This window comes from Lasioglossum baleicum, chromosome 10 (genome assembly GCF_051020765.1).
Source record: "Lasioglossum baleicum chromosome 10, iyLasBale1, whole genome shotgun sequence".
Taxonomy (NCBI): domain Eukaryota; kingdom Metazoa; phylum Arthropoda; class Insecta; order Hymenoptera; family Halictidae; genus Lasioglossum; species Lasioglossum baleicum.
In genome coordinates, this window is record NC_134938.1 from 7,703,299 (window position 1) to 7,718,780 (window position 15,482).

The 15,482-nt window shown below is 36.8% G+C and overlaps 1 protein-coding gene across 3 annotated transcripts in view; it reads right to left on the reverse strand.

Moving 5' to 3' along the window:
- The window catches only part of Nlg-5 (neuroligin 5), a 251,955-nt gene that overhangs the window by 137,859 nt on the left and 98,614 nt on the right, over positions 1-15,482 (reverse strand). For 2 of the 3 annotated variants that reach the window (XM_076432490.1, XM_076432491.1), the window contains exon 3: positions 4,015-4,047. The exons of the other annotated variant lie outside the window; for it this stretch is intronic. The gene's annotated coding sequence lies outside the window, so the exon portion shown is untranslated. The remainder of the gene's footprint in view (positions 1-4,014; positions 4,048-15,482) is intronic. 3 annotated transcript variants of the gene reach the window in all.

Consider the following 15,482-nt stretch of genomic DNA (forward strand, 5'->3'; position numbering starts at 1 on the left):
GATTTGCATAGACAAATTTATCATTCAATTTGTATAGATAAACTTATCATTCAATTTGCATAGACTTTATCATTCAATTTGCATAGACTTTATCATTCAATTTGTATAGACAAACTTATCATTCAATTTGCATAGACAAAATCATTCAATTTGTATAGACAAACTTATCATTCAATTTGCATAGACAAAATCATTCAATTCGTATAGACAAATTAACATTCAATTCGTATAGACAAATTACCATTCAATTCGCATAGACAAATTAACATTCAATTCGTATAGACAAATTACCATTCAATTCGCATAGACAAATTACCATTCAATTTGCATAGACAAATTTATCATTCATTTTGTATAGACAAATTTATCATTCGATTTATATAGACAAATTTATCATTCGCGATTTGTATAGACAAATTTATCATTCGATTTGTATAGACAAATTTATCATTCAATTCGTATAGACAAATTACCATTCAATTTGTATAGACAAATTTATCATTCGATTTATGTAGACAAATTTATCATTCAATTCATATAGACAAATTACCATTCAATTTACATAGACAAATTTATCATTCATTTTGTATAGACAAATTTATCATTCGATTTATATAGACAAATTTATCATTCGATTTGTATAGACAAATTTATCATTCAATTCGTATAGACAAAATCATACAATTTGTATAGACAAATTTATCATTCAAGGTGCTACAGCGTTGTTAGTATATTGTCAATTATTTTGACTAATGAACAAGATCCAAAGATCCCTCGTAAACAATATCTTTTACGCCTATGGTCTACCTCCTCGTATATGCATGCATGTACGTAGAAACTTTATTACAGCTTCTATCGCCTAAGTTTAATTACGAAATAGATCTCGGCAGAACTGATGCTACTTCGCCCGGATCTTATGAACTCAGGTAACTAGATAATTACATAAGTTTTAACATTCATTATGCAACCTCCAGCCGGAAAGCTTGTGTTTAATTATGTTGCGCCGCGAGCGAACTTCAGTAATTTCATTGCACAATGTGTGGTGTAGCCTTTGCGTTCGATGGACATGAAAATTCTTTACGGTATCAACGATCTTTTGTACAAATTGCTTGATCATTTCTGTCAAACAAACTTCCTTGTTCATTATTTCTTATCGACATAAAATTTATGAACAGAATTTAATGGAATAAAAAGTCTGTGATCAATAGCAAACTTATATACATACAGGGCGGTTCTCCATGACAATATAAAGCGAAAATGAAGAATAAAAAATTGCGATATCGGTTTCATCATTCACATATTAGTAGACAGCGGATCTTTATGGAAAATAAAAATTCTTTACCTGAATTGCATAAACTGGAGTGAAACAGGAATGTATTTTCTTTCTTAATATGTTGTTTATATCTTTCTACTATTTATGTCTTTCTTAATAGGTTGCAAATTATATAATAGCATTTTATAATTCATCTAATGTTTTTACTATTTTAAATTACACCTATTCATTTTCCCATGAATGCTTAAAATCTGCTGTCTAGTTATCAGCAATTAAAAGTCCGTCTAAAGTGCGCCAACCGGCCAACCGTAGGTGTACGTTGGTCGTACGTTATAGAGGCGCGCGACGGTCACGTATCAAGTCTTCGCACCTCTGTCGGCCGGGTTGCCGAGTTTTAGGCGGATTTTAACGCTTAGCACTCGAGTGGTGGCTCAAACTCACCACTTAACATTGCTGTATCATTTTACATTATTGAATATCTTGGTATCTAACCAATTATTAAACATTTAAGTACTGCATGAGGTGTTACATCAATTTCATATTTGTACAAAGAAAAAAATTAACATAAAACGGAATGGGTAGAGGTGGGTAGAAATGTTTAATTTTCGAGTTAACATAGTTCCGAGTGCAAATATGTATTCTATTAACCTTCGGAAGGTAATGTGGGTTCTCAGAGACCCCAGCTTCAGATTTTTGAACGGAATTTTTACATGAATAAAATTAAATCTGTTGTTTATTTTTTATCCTGTGTTATTTTTCATCCCAAATTTATTAAAAACGAGGCTATTTATGAAAGTCATTTGTCACGGTCTACGAGACCTCACCTTACTATTTATGTGTTGTTAGACCTTACCTTGCGAGGGTTAACACTAAATCTACCGACCATCAAAAGTGACTGATATATATGCGTACAGTATTATAAAAATAACAAGATTAAATTAATTTATATTTCGTGCGATTTTTACTATAATATATACTGAAGTCAAAAAATATATTCAATCAATTCTCATGAAAATACCTGTACAATTTCAATAATTGTCAGATAAAAAATCTAAAATGGGTCATTGGACCCTTCGTGGTAGATTTAGTGTTAAAAATGTTCTTCCACATTTCTTATTCGCGTGAGCAACACAATCCGATTGTCCACCGTGCTCGATTATACGATATGTTATTATTGCCGGACGATAGAGCAACAAATGAAGAGATTCGATCGGTCACAGAGAATAATGACGTTGCTTTGGAAATCTGTTTGCAATAACATCTGGCACATCTGGCATTAAATTTCGCTACTCACAGTCCGAAAATGATCACAGAGTCTGGTTATAAATCTAGTCCCCTGATAAACTGATAAAGCCGTGCATCGACACGTATCTTTGGCCGCGGTAAATCAATCCCATTCAAAGGGGGATCAAAGTTATCCGATATTTTCCGGCTACGTGATATGATTAATCGTTCGTTCGTCGGGCTGATCTGTCACCGGCTGCGCATTATGGAAATGCGACTTGCCCGAGCCACGGTATTTTCGCGTCACGGGAACACACCGGGTCGCAACAGGCTGGAATACATATTGTAATACTCGACGAACGGTGCGGTTAGGTTCGCGCCGCGTCGGATCGCGCCGTTTGCAAATCCTTCGCGCAATTTGTTCAAGTAATGATACGCTCGTTGGCCTGATCACCGTTATCCCAACAGACTCAGTCAACAATAAACAATCTAAACGGCAAACGCATACGAAATGCAAGCAACTACTGATCATGATTTTCTTTAATCGATCTAAGGTCGTTGTATCCAAAAAGGTACCATATTGACATGATTTAAATCATTTAGTACTTTCTTTTAGCGGTATCGAGAAATTATGATTTCTTTCTTTCATGAAATTAATTAAGTGTCATGATCTACTCGTCGAGAGAAACAAAAGTCCTTTTGAAAATATCATATTGGCTGCTCTTTACTTTACCGGACTCATAATTTGTGCCTTTCTCCTAGAAATTATGATGTATTTCAGATCGAAGTTTCGATCCTGTAGGATCAATGCTCCTGGAGTTATGTTTGCTTAAAGTTGAGCAATCTGCAGTGTTTTTGACAGGTAAAGGCGCCGCCATATTGGTTTGTAATGACGACCGCGAGCAGAACCGTTCCTTGCCGCCTCCCCAGACTTGATCACCAACCAACTGCGTAAGCGGCGCGCGACCGTCACTACCAATATGGCGGCGCCCTTACCTGTCAAAAACACTGCAGATTGCTCAACTTTAAGCAAGCGTAACTCCTGAACGATTGATCCTACGGGATCGAAACAAATACATCATAATTTATAGAAGAAAGACACAAATTTTGAGTCCTGCAAAGTAAAGTTTACCCACCATATTTATCCAACAATAATATTATATAATTAGACAGCGGATTTCATGCATTTATGACAAAAATGAGTAGGTATAATTTAAAACAGTAAACACATTAGAAGAATTCAAAAATACTGTTATACTATTTTCGACCTATTAATCATATTATGAAAGAAAATAAATTCCTGTTTCACTCCAGTTTGTTGGAATTCAAGTAGAACATGTTTATTTTGCATAAATATCCGCTGTCTACATATAATGAATAAATATATTTACTTGTATAGTATTGTTACAGGTGTATGCAAAAGTTTTAATCTGTTTTTTGAACTTCAAGGATTTGGAATGAATACAATACTTTGCCAATAAATAAGTAACGTTGTAACAGTTGCACTTTACACTCACCGTGGCGGCAGTGGGCGAAGTAGGTCCTCGAGTCTGAAAAATACATGAAATTTCGAAATTAGTGAAAGGATGAGAGAATTGGAAGTTGGGAATTGTGGCTGACCAATGACGGTATCCTCTACTTCCTTGCTCGAGACTGATTTCCCAAGGTACCATTATAGTACCGCACTTTTGTAAGTCTCCGCTGGATTCTAGGTTCAAAAGATTTCGTCTTAATCTCGCACAGACCCGGGAATTGTAAATTCTTCGAAGGATTCCGTCCTGCGAAGAAGGAAAGTTCCATGGACGCACCTGGCGTAAAGTGTTGCGACCGGCGGCGCGGAGCACAATGAAAGGTGTAATTTGTCGCGCGACAGGGTGTCCCTGTGAAATTTTTAATATCCTCCGAAGAAAATGGTGGATAGAGGACAGCCACAGTCCATTTCTCCCGCGATAATTATATATACAGGGTGAACCACGAATCGTGATCAGTAGAGTTTTCTTTATGCAAAATAAAAATTGTCTGCTTCGATTGCAAGGAATAGAAACCAAATAGACTGCTATTTCCTCCCTTAATAATTTTAATAGATAAATAATCGTATATTGGCATCTTCAATTTTCAAAGTTTTCCTACAATTTTGAATTCCTACTGAATTTTGTTATTAAATGCATAAAGGTCCGCAGTCTAGTTATCAGCAGTCCGATCAAAACTGTTTTTATCGGATATGCCATGGTTTTTTTGTCAATTCTTTTTTCTTCATGATTTATCAAAGTCACCTTCAATTTTTGCAAATAAAAAAAATTGCTTTTTATATTTTTTTTTTTACGTAAAATTTGCCATGATCGTGTGAAAGCTCCCTTGAAACCATGCTATATCTGATAAACTGATTCACACCCTTTATATGTATAATATGACACGTATCAATAATGATAAATATGATACGTATTAATAAGAAACATTTTTTGGAGAAGGTTATCTTCAAATCCGTTGTGCAGACATTGTCTCGGTTGAAATTAAAATTCTATGTCTTGCGTTCACGTCCAGAGAAAACTGAATATACAAAATGAAATTTTAAAATTGAAGGATCTCGAGACGTGAGAAAATTACGAATGCAATTTTTCCTTACCGGGGAGAGAAAAAAAACATGAAGAGTTCCTCGCGTTTTCTTTAAAATTGTCTGTCCCACTTTGCGTGGTATAAATTTCTTACAACAAACTCGACGAAGTATTCTGCGAAGCAGACGTTGCCTGTCCAAATAAAATGTGACGTAGCGAAATGCAATACTTAATGCAATCTGGCTTGAATATCCGCGGCTGCCGAGTCGAAATCGTTGAAGTCGTGCTTAATGGGCCAATAAGGAATGGCAGGAGATAGGCCGAAGCGATCGTTAGCCTGGTTCTTCGACAGTATTTTCACGGGAAAGAAGGAGGCTGGCATTCCGACCGGAAGTCGATAACATTTTCCAACGGCATTCACGATCGTATTTCTTTGCCAGCCTGAAACAACGCGAAGAAAATGCTTAGCCTGATTTCGATGGCTATTCGGATGAACACGAAGCAAGTTTACTGTGCATGGTAATGGGTTTAATTGTTCGAACGCTTCCATTCTTCGAACGATAAAAATCCTTCAATTTAATCGCATATTTTTCAATTGTTTGAAAATAGGTGAACCAATGGCACCTGGTCAGAAATTGATGTCTTGATTTGGTAATTCTAAAAATATATTTTTTATTTTGCATACAATATTTGTTTTGTGTGATGCACATTTTTTCGTATTGTGCATGCCTTTGTTTCTCGTGTTTCACTTTTAAGTACATTAATAATCAAGAATACAGTAGAACCTCGATTATCCGGGCCTCTATGTTCGAATTCTTTATCGTCTGAATACTTTCCACAAAGAATTAGTGTTACAGGATTTACTGCACACTTCAATAAGGATTAAGTTCAGCACTGAAACTATGTAATTGTTGTATTATCCGAACAATCATGTTCCACTAATTCGCACCGATAATCGGAAAGTTCTACTGTGTAATAATTTCTAATAAATGTCTGTCTCGTTAAGGAACGGTTGTTCATATTCTACACTTTATAATGTATACACTGTAGCGCGTGACGTCACGGGAGCGTCAGACGTGGGGATAGGCAGACTTAATTATAGAGTCGTCTCGCTACTTTAATACCATTGCTTGTATATTGAAAGAGATATCTTAAAATACTTGAATCTTCGAATTATATATTGTTATTCTTGAATGACTAAATCCAAACAATTTTTAAAATATTTAAATCTTTATACATTTCTGTGAACCTTTTTATTCTTGAACTTTATAATTACGTAACACCACTAAATCTTTTAATTCTGGAGTCAAAATAATAAAAGTAATTACACTGAAATAATAAAGTGAAATATAGTGAAATAACAAAAGTTATTAAATTATGTATGTGCCTTTCTCCTATAAATTATTATGTATTTGGTATGTAATCCAGTAGATTTGTACCCGGGGCGGCTGCAGATCGAAGTGTCGATCCTGTAGGATCAATGGTTCAGGAGTTATGCCTACTTAAAGTTAAACAATCTGCAGTGTTTTTGACAGGTCAGGGCGCCGCCATATTGGTTTGTAGTGACGACCACGAGCCACTTACCTTGCCGTCCCCCCCCTCCTCGCCTAATCACCAAGCAACTACCACCTAGCGGCTCTGCTCGGTAAGCGGCGCATGACAATACAAACCAATATGGCGGCGTCCTTACCTGTCAAAAACACTGAAAATGCACAACTTTAAACAAGCATACCTTCTGAACCATTGATCCTACAGGATCGAAACTTCGATCAGCAGCCGCCCCGGGTACAAATCTACTGGATTACTAAAGAGCTGCCTTAATTTCGGTATATTTTAAGTTTTAAATAATTTTTAATATCGCACATGTAAATAATCTTCTTCAGAAAACAGTCTGCGAACACAGCAGAATGACGAGACGGAACAAATGTCGTTCAGTATAAAATTAACTCTTGTTGATGTTTGTCCGTAGATAGCATAAGAGATTCCCTGTTGGTTGCGCACGTGTGTAGGTTTTGAAATTGTGTAAATGCTTTTGTCCTTACTGAATTGAACATACTCAGACCGCGGCTGAATACGGGGGTGAAAGAGTTTCGCTACGTTATATTATGAGGTGATTTAAATTATGCTTCAGAAATAAATACGAAAGGGAATATATATTTGCTTTGTGCGGATTAACAAGAGGTAGCAGCCGGGTACCACCAGGAGAAAAGGCCTTTTTGCTACCGGCAAGCAAATATTACTCAGCTCGCGTCCTTTTCGTAAATAAATTACAAATGACGAGACACGCGAAACGCCCGAGCAATATTCGTGAAATTTCGCGTGTTGACAAACTTCTGGGACGAGATTTACGCTTTTTAACATGATTTGTATTCACCAACCGTCGCGGATCCTCGGAATAAAAACGATCTGTAGTACCCACTACCGACGGAAATTATTTCAACAGTTTATACACATATTATTGTAAAACCCTTTCACATTATTTAAAACAAAACATCCACGTTAAGAATATTACTTGGACATTTTGCATTCAATTTTTGTACGTTGGTCTCCCTTTTTAAATAAATTGTCCACTTATTGTTTTACAGATATTAATGACACACACACACGTCTGCTATGTTTTTATTATAAACACTCTTCAAATTTTTCATTACCTCCAACTTTTATAAAATGTCTCCAACTTTTTATAAATGGGTAATTAAAACATATTGTGTAAAAGAAACGTAATTCATGCAATTTTAATTATTTTTATGAGAAAAAGAAAAAGTATGCACTAGCGAGCTAGCGAAAAAAGTTGAGAGGTGAAATTGAAAAAAATTCGTAAAAATTGTTTAAAAAAATGTCATTCCAAAAAAACCGTTCAGGAAATACTATATACAGATGTACGTATATATTCTAGAATAAATTCTCAATCAACCTTATGACGAAGTTTAACCGCTGAAATCAAAAATGTTCCCTCAAAGGAAGCAATAAAATGTGTTCCGTTTTAGAAAATACTGTTGCAACAAATTGTGGAGGCCCAGCAATATAAACACTGCTGACTTCGACTACGGCTCCATTCATGTACAAACAATAGGTTAAAAAATAAAAAAAAAAAAAAGGAAAAATGAAAACAAAGGTAACAATCCGACTCACAGTTTGCCGTATGAACGAGCAATACTCCCCGACACCCATTGAAACACGAGCGCGTATAAATTTAATTGATTTCAGGCGTGCTTTTACAGAATGTATCGACACGAATTTTATCATATGAGCAAACAATACAGCAGCACCAGCACGTGAACGTATTTGCAAAGAGCTCGAAACAAATCCGAGCGATTCAGTGAAAGCTGCAATTTATCTGACAAATTTCTGAGGACAGCATATTCCGTAATCAGAGATACTCACCCCCGTCGAAATTATTGAAGCAGATTTGTGACGAGAAGATACAAATTACCCACGTATCCATCGAACAATGGAATATTTTCCGAATTATTCAATTCCTCGGTTTGTTAATTGGTTGCGCGTAGAAGGAACGTTCTTTACAATTTCAACAATCTTTTGTACAAATTACTTCATCATTTCTGTCTGCCAATCTTCATATTCATTATTAGTTGTTGTTATTAGTGTTAGTTGTGAGTCACCTAACGTTTTCACCTCAAATATCTTTGTTGTTTTCAAGGATACATTAAATGTCTTTACACTTTCAACAATCTTTTGTATAAATTACTTCATCATTTCTGTCTGTCAATCCTTCATATTCATTATTTATTGTCAACATAAAACTTGTGACTGCAATCAACAGACAAACCACAGACAGGGCGCGTCACTTTATGTTTTCACCTCAAATATCTTTGGTGTTTTCAAAGATACATTACATGTCTACAATTTCAAGAATCTTTTGTATAAATTACTTCATCATTTCTGTCTGCCAATCTCTTCATATTCATTATTTATTGTCAACATAAAACTTGTGACTGCAATCAACAGACAAACCACAGACAGGGCGCGTCGCCTTATGTTTTCACCTCAAATATCTTTGGTGTTTTCAAAGATACATTAAATGTCTTTACACTTTCAACAATCTTTTGTATAAATTACTTCATCATTTCTGTCTGTCAATCCTTCATATTCATTATTTATTGTCAACATAAAACTTGTGACTGCAATCAACAGACAAACCACAGACAGGGCACGTCACTTTATGTTTTCACCTCAAATATCTTTGTTGTTTTCAAAGATACATTACATGTCTACAATTTCAAGAATCTTTTGTATAAATTACTTCATCATTTCTGTCTGCCAATCTCTTCATATTCATTATTTATTGTCAACATAAAACTTGTGACTGCAATCAACAGACAAACCACAGACAGGGCGCGCGTCGCCTTATGTTTTCACCTCAAATATCTTTGGTGTTTTCAAACATACATTAAACGTCATTTCCAATAAAAAATTTTTGTTGTTATGTTATTTTTTTTAGAGATATATGGTCTAGAGATAGACCAGCGGTTTTTAAACATCTACAATGATAGTCCTTTTCATTACGAATTCAGTGACTTGTAATTACTCAAGGTCCTCCAAGGTCACGGACAGAAAAAACGTACAAAACTAAAATATGGAAGCTGAATACCTGTATTTCATAAATGCTCGAAATGGTAGCCGTCTACGTCGGTACATGCAGAGTTGGGGAAAAATTTTAAATAAAAACCTACTTTATTCGAAATTTTTATAAAATTTTTGCCCAACTCTGGATACATGTTTGTAAACGAGCTCCGAGGGAATGTTGAACTCTGACCTGACCTTGAGTAATTATAGTCACTGAATTCGTAATGAAAGGGAAAATCATTGTAGGTGTTTAAAAAAGGGTGGTTCCATTTAGAAAAATGAAGGTGACCTTGATATCTCTCAAAAGAATGATATAAAAACAAAAATTTCTTTGGTTTCGTGTGAGCCCTATTTTACCATTCAACTTTGTCCTCGAGACATTGAATGTATCTTTGAAAACAACAAAGATATTTGAGGTGAAAACGTTAGGTGACTCACCCTGTGTGTATAACCCTTAATTTAAAGAATTCGTTCTAGTGTTAACCCTCGCAAAGTAAGGTCTAATAAATAGACTGCGGATACCTTTATGCAAAATAAAAATTTCTTACTTGAATTGCAACAAACTGGAGTGAATTTGAAATTTATTTTCTTCCCAATTATGTTTAGTAGGTTGAGAATAACATGATAGTACGTTCAAATTTAACTAATATTTTTGCTATTTTAAATTACACCCCACTCATTTTTCTCATAAAAATGCATAAAATTCGCAGTCTACTAATAACACATAAATAGTAAGGTGGGTTTCTTAGACCCTCGACAAATGAATTTCATAAGTAGCCTCGTTTTTAATAAATTTGGAACAAAGAATAGCACCGGATAAAAAGTAACCAAACAGATTTAATTTTATTCATATAAGAATTCTTTTAAAAAATCTGAAGCTAAGGTCTGTTAGACTCCACGTCACCTTGCGAAGGTTAAGAAATCTTTCCGACAAAGGGAATTGCATACGAAACATTTTTTCAGTGCATCACGCCAGTTAATTTATAAATTTCGACAAGGAGATATACAGCATTGCTCGTCGTTTAAACACAGCAGAGAACGATGCTATTGAAAGTACGATAACACGGGGAGTCGTCGAAACGACGAGGCAGCGGGACGCGACGTTCGGAGGATTACTTTCGTCGATAATGTCCCGGGCTGCGTCAGCAAACGTTTGTAAATTCGATTGGTTCCAGATCCATGACGGTCCCAATTCATTATTGGAAAGACGCATAATCGTATCAGATTAGCATATCACACCGGATCAATTAAATCCTACTGAAGAGGAACCGATTTGCATGTAAGCCTCGAGTTCTGTATAATTACATGTAGCTAAAACTGGGACGTGTCTGTGTACCAATTCGGTCGACTCGAGTTCACCGGGAAATTTCGCGGCGTTATTCGCGCGACAGTAGAATAGGTTCGAACGGGTTTGTCGTGAGTTAGCGTGGACGATGATTTATGCGTGAAATGTAACGTACGAAGCAGATTTAAGCGGATTTACAGCATGGGAAGGCTTAGGCTGCGCATGCTTCTGCAAATTCACGCGAGTAGGGTGTCGCGAACGCTGTAATACACAAACAGTCGTCGAGTAAAAATGTATTGAGGTGGCAACAGCACGTCAGTCCGATCAGCTGGTCCGATATTGAATATTTGTTTGCAATTGAGACAGCGTTGTCAAAACCATGTTCCTTTTCATTAACCCCTTCACTTACAATATCGTGTCAATAATTTCCTATAAACGAAATAAAATTCACTTCATCAATCGATTTAATCAATCGCCGATTTTTCAATGATTACTTTTTTAATCGTACACATTAATCAATTAATCTTGATTAAAATTTTAATCGATTGATGCGCATTTCTGACTCCAACATCCCCCACTATGACCGTAGACTGGTCATCAGAGAGGGGGTAGACTGTATTCCCCTCGATTTTCTTGATCTGGCGACATTGCATACAATAGATATAAGTCTTTTCCTTTTTTAGGAAATTACAATCTACAAAAAAAGTTTTGATCATTGAAATCGAAAACATAAATTGTATAGGGCAAGGGGTTAACCAAGTATTGTTAGTTATTTAATCACTTCGCTACCACAGACGAGTTATCTCGCGACGCAATGTCGCTTGCGCTATGCCACGAACGTGTTAACTCGCGGCCATCGTACGAACGATATTTGCGTCGCGAGATAACTCGTCCTTCGTAGCGAAGTGGTTAAAATTTGTTTTACGAAGGCAGACGCAGGTACTTTGTCTCAGACTTGTCAAAAACGAGCATTCCGGTAGCTGTAACTCGTAGAAAAAAAAAAGGAAAACGCGACAACCATGCCCGGTCTCCCCTACATTTACTTAAAATGCAAAGCTGGGAGATTCAAATTCCGTAGCGAAGAATGAATTTCAGGAACATCGAGAAGAGCCTGTGAGGCATGGGAAAGCTAAGGATCGCCACCGTTTCAAAAGAATCATCTCTGTAGGAATCCTGTTCTGAAATCCCACATCGGAAGACCCCACGGCTGTCTATATTTCACCGTGGCCGCCTAAAAGAGACTATATTCATCAAGATTCTTTTCTCTCCTTTAGTTATGTGGAACAGGCGAACAAAGGCATGGAAATATTAATTTAATGCCAGGACGAAATTATGCCCGGCACTAAATCAGCGCCTCCGTTCTTTTGTTCGGAAAGAAGGCCGGCTCCTGGACGTGTCGTCTTCTATCGGCAAACCAGCGCCCCGATGAAATTCCTCGTCCTTATTCGCGCAACCAATTAACAAACCGGGGAATTGAATAATTCGGAAAAAAAACCCGGCCCATTGTCCGATGGATGCGTGGGTAATTTGCATCTTCTCGATTCTGCTCCAATAATTTCGAAGGGGATGAAACAGATTTCCAGAGCGACGTCATTATTCTCTCTGGTCGATCAAAAGTCTTCTTATTTGTTGCTCTTTTGCCCGATAATAATAATATAATTGAGGATAATACGGTGGGCAATCGCATCGTTGGTCACGTGAACAGAAAAAATGTGCAAGAATATTTTTAAAACCCGCTTGAAATGCGGCAACCCGGCCAACAGAAGTGTAAAGACTTGTTATGTAACTATGTTGTTCGGGTTGCCGCAGTTTAGGCGGATTTTTAATGGTCAACAACTAAAAAATTCATCTTCGCTTTATATCGTCATGGAGAACCACCCCTTAAATTTTCTCCCAACTGTAGTCGAACACTCTGTATGTTTATGTAATAATTATGACAGTCTGTGGGAGTCATAGTTGCAACAAATGAAATGGTTTGAAGGATCAGCCAAGACATTTCCTGCGCAGAATATCATTTTCGCAGGAATATTTTTAAAGGCTTGCATTATTCATAAACACAAACACACCTCTTCCAGATTATTTTCATTCAAGTTTCGCGGTAAGCTCTGAGAAGAGACTCGCAAGAGATATACGAAGTATGAGAGGATGTAGGTATAAGGAAGCTCTGAACGGAAGGAAAATGTAAACAGGGATGAGCAACATTTTGAAAGGGACGCCTAACGGCATCCGGCTGAAATCGCCGTGGCGTAAAGGACGTAAAACGATTGTATTTGGCCCGGAAATCGCTCGAAATCGGGGAATCCGTTCGAGCGAAAAGGAAATTCGATTTGAATTTGGCTGAGTTCAGATTTGCCCGGCCTAACCGGCGATAACGAGGTCGTCGAATCTGGAAGGTATACGGAACAGGCTATAGTTTCGATGGAAAATCGATATGCTTGTGAAAGACTCGACCGGTGGAACACTCGTGTACATAATACCGACCGTTTAGGAACTTCAGATACGAAACACGCTGTCCATGAAACTTATATATACTCTTCCAGCAAGTATTCAGCCCTGATACGACTTGCAAAAGCTAGAGTTTGATCGGGAAAGAAACTTCGATTACTTGTTCTTCACCAGTTTGATACTATCACCATTTTGTAAGTATTTAGTATAATGGGCATAGAATATTGAAAACAAAAAAATACATGAAAGCAACTTCTTACTTACTCGTCCTTCGCCAGTTTGATGCTATCACCATTTTGTAAGTGTTTATTATAATGGGCATAGAATATTGAAAACAAAAAAGTAAGTGAAAGCAACTTGTTACTTGCTCGTCCTTCACCAGTTTGATACTATCACCATTTTGTAAGTATTTAGTATAATGGGCATAGAATATTGAAAAGAAAAAAATAAATAAAAGCAACTTGTTACTTAATCGTCCTTCACCAGTTTGATACTATCACCATTTTGTAAGTGTTTAGTATAATGGGCATAGAATATTGAAAAGAAAAAATAAATGAAAGCAACTTGTTACTTACTCGTCCTTCACCAGTTTGATACTATCACCATTTTGCAAGTATTTAGTATAATGGGCATAGAATATTGAAAACAAAAAAATAAATGAAAGCAACTTGTTACTTACTCGTCCTTCGCCAGTTTGATACTATCACCACTTTGTAAGTATTTAGTATAATGGGGATAGAGAATATTGAAAACAAAAACATAAATGAAAACCATGATTCAACGCGGACACGATTGTTCTTCGGTAGGAATATCTGTACAAAGGTTGCATAGCGGACAGACATGCTTTTAATGACCTCGTCGTCGCTATTACTGGCTGCACATTGGTCGTTAAGCCTTTCCAGCCATAAAGCAGATTGAACTGAAGCCAGTATTTTGACGCTTCATAATCCACTCGACCAGTTTTGCTGCGCGTTACCGAATAATTTAAGCGCTTAAGAGATCCTGGTTCATTGTATCGCGTCGTTCCACGCCATTTCAGTCGGCAGCTTCCTCATGCCTTCCGCTCCTAGAATTGCGTTATGAGCCTCGTGCATACGTTTCTGGAAGACACCCCGACGACATTTACCGTACCGAACGATGTCCGTTTAGAAAATACCCCATCGAGAATTGTTTATTTCGCACTGTATTTCTCTTTGAACAGATGAAGCCAGAATGGACCAAAATTAAGAGACACCCTTTGAAAATTACCCCTAGCAACTCTTTAAAAATTGGATCGAACGGACAAGATTCTTTTAGCATTGTATAAAATGTTCCATTAAAAAATATTGAATGAACACCGACGATAAAATCTCGAAAACAGATGAAGCCAGAATGGACCAAAATTAAGAGACACCCATTGAAAAACTACCCCTAGCAACTCTTTAAAAATTGGATCGAACGGACAAGATTCTTTTAGCATTGTATAAAATGTTTCATTAAAAAATATTGAATGAACACCGACGATAAAATCTCGAAAACCTGTATTTCTTCGCTCGAAGCGTTCCTAATTTCGAGCGTGTCTATAAACTTTGATCATCGACTGTATTTACAGGTACATATTGTGAACAGTCCAAATACCACGGAAGTCAAATATTATCTCCGTCTAACAATGAAATGTTAACAAACACTGGCTGAACAAACCCGAAAACAGCCTGAATCGATCGGTTCGACCTTACTAGGCACAGCATCGCGTCGGGTTGCCGAATTATCTAAGCAAAACACGCTGGCGAGCGTGAACAAACGACGAACGAGTCTATTAGGGGACGTCGGAATGCAAAATATTATTCCGATAATGGCCCCGGTAACAGGGGTTCCCGTTAATATACAGGGTGTTCGACTGCGGGTGGGAGAAACTTCAAAGGATGGTTCTACTTGACAATGTAAAGCGAAAATGAAGAATGCAAAAATTGAGATTTCGTCTTCGTTTCTTAGTTACTGACAATTCAAAATCCGCCTGAGATGCTGCAACCTAACGTACACGTCTGTACATCGGGTTGCCGCATTTCAGGCGGATTTGGAATAGAATATTAAGAGTGCGGTAGAATGTACAATAACTAGATCGAAACTGTATATTTATGTA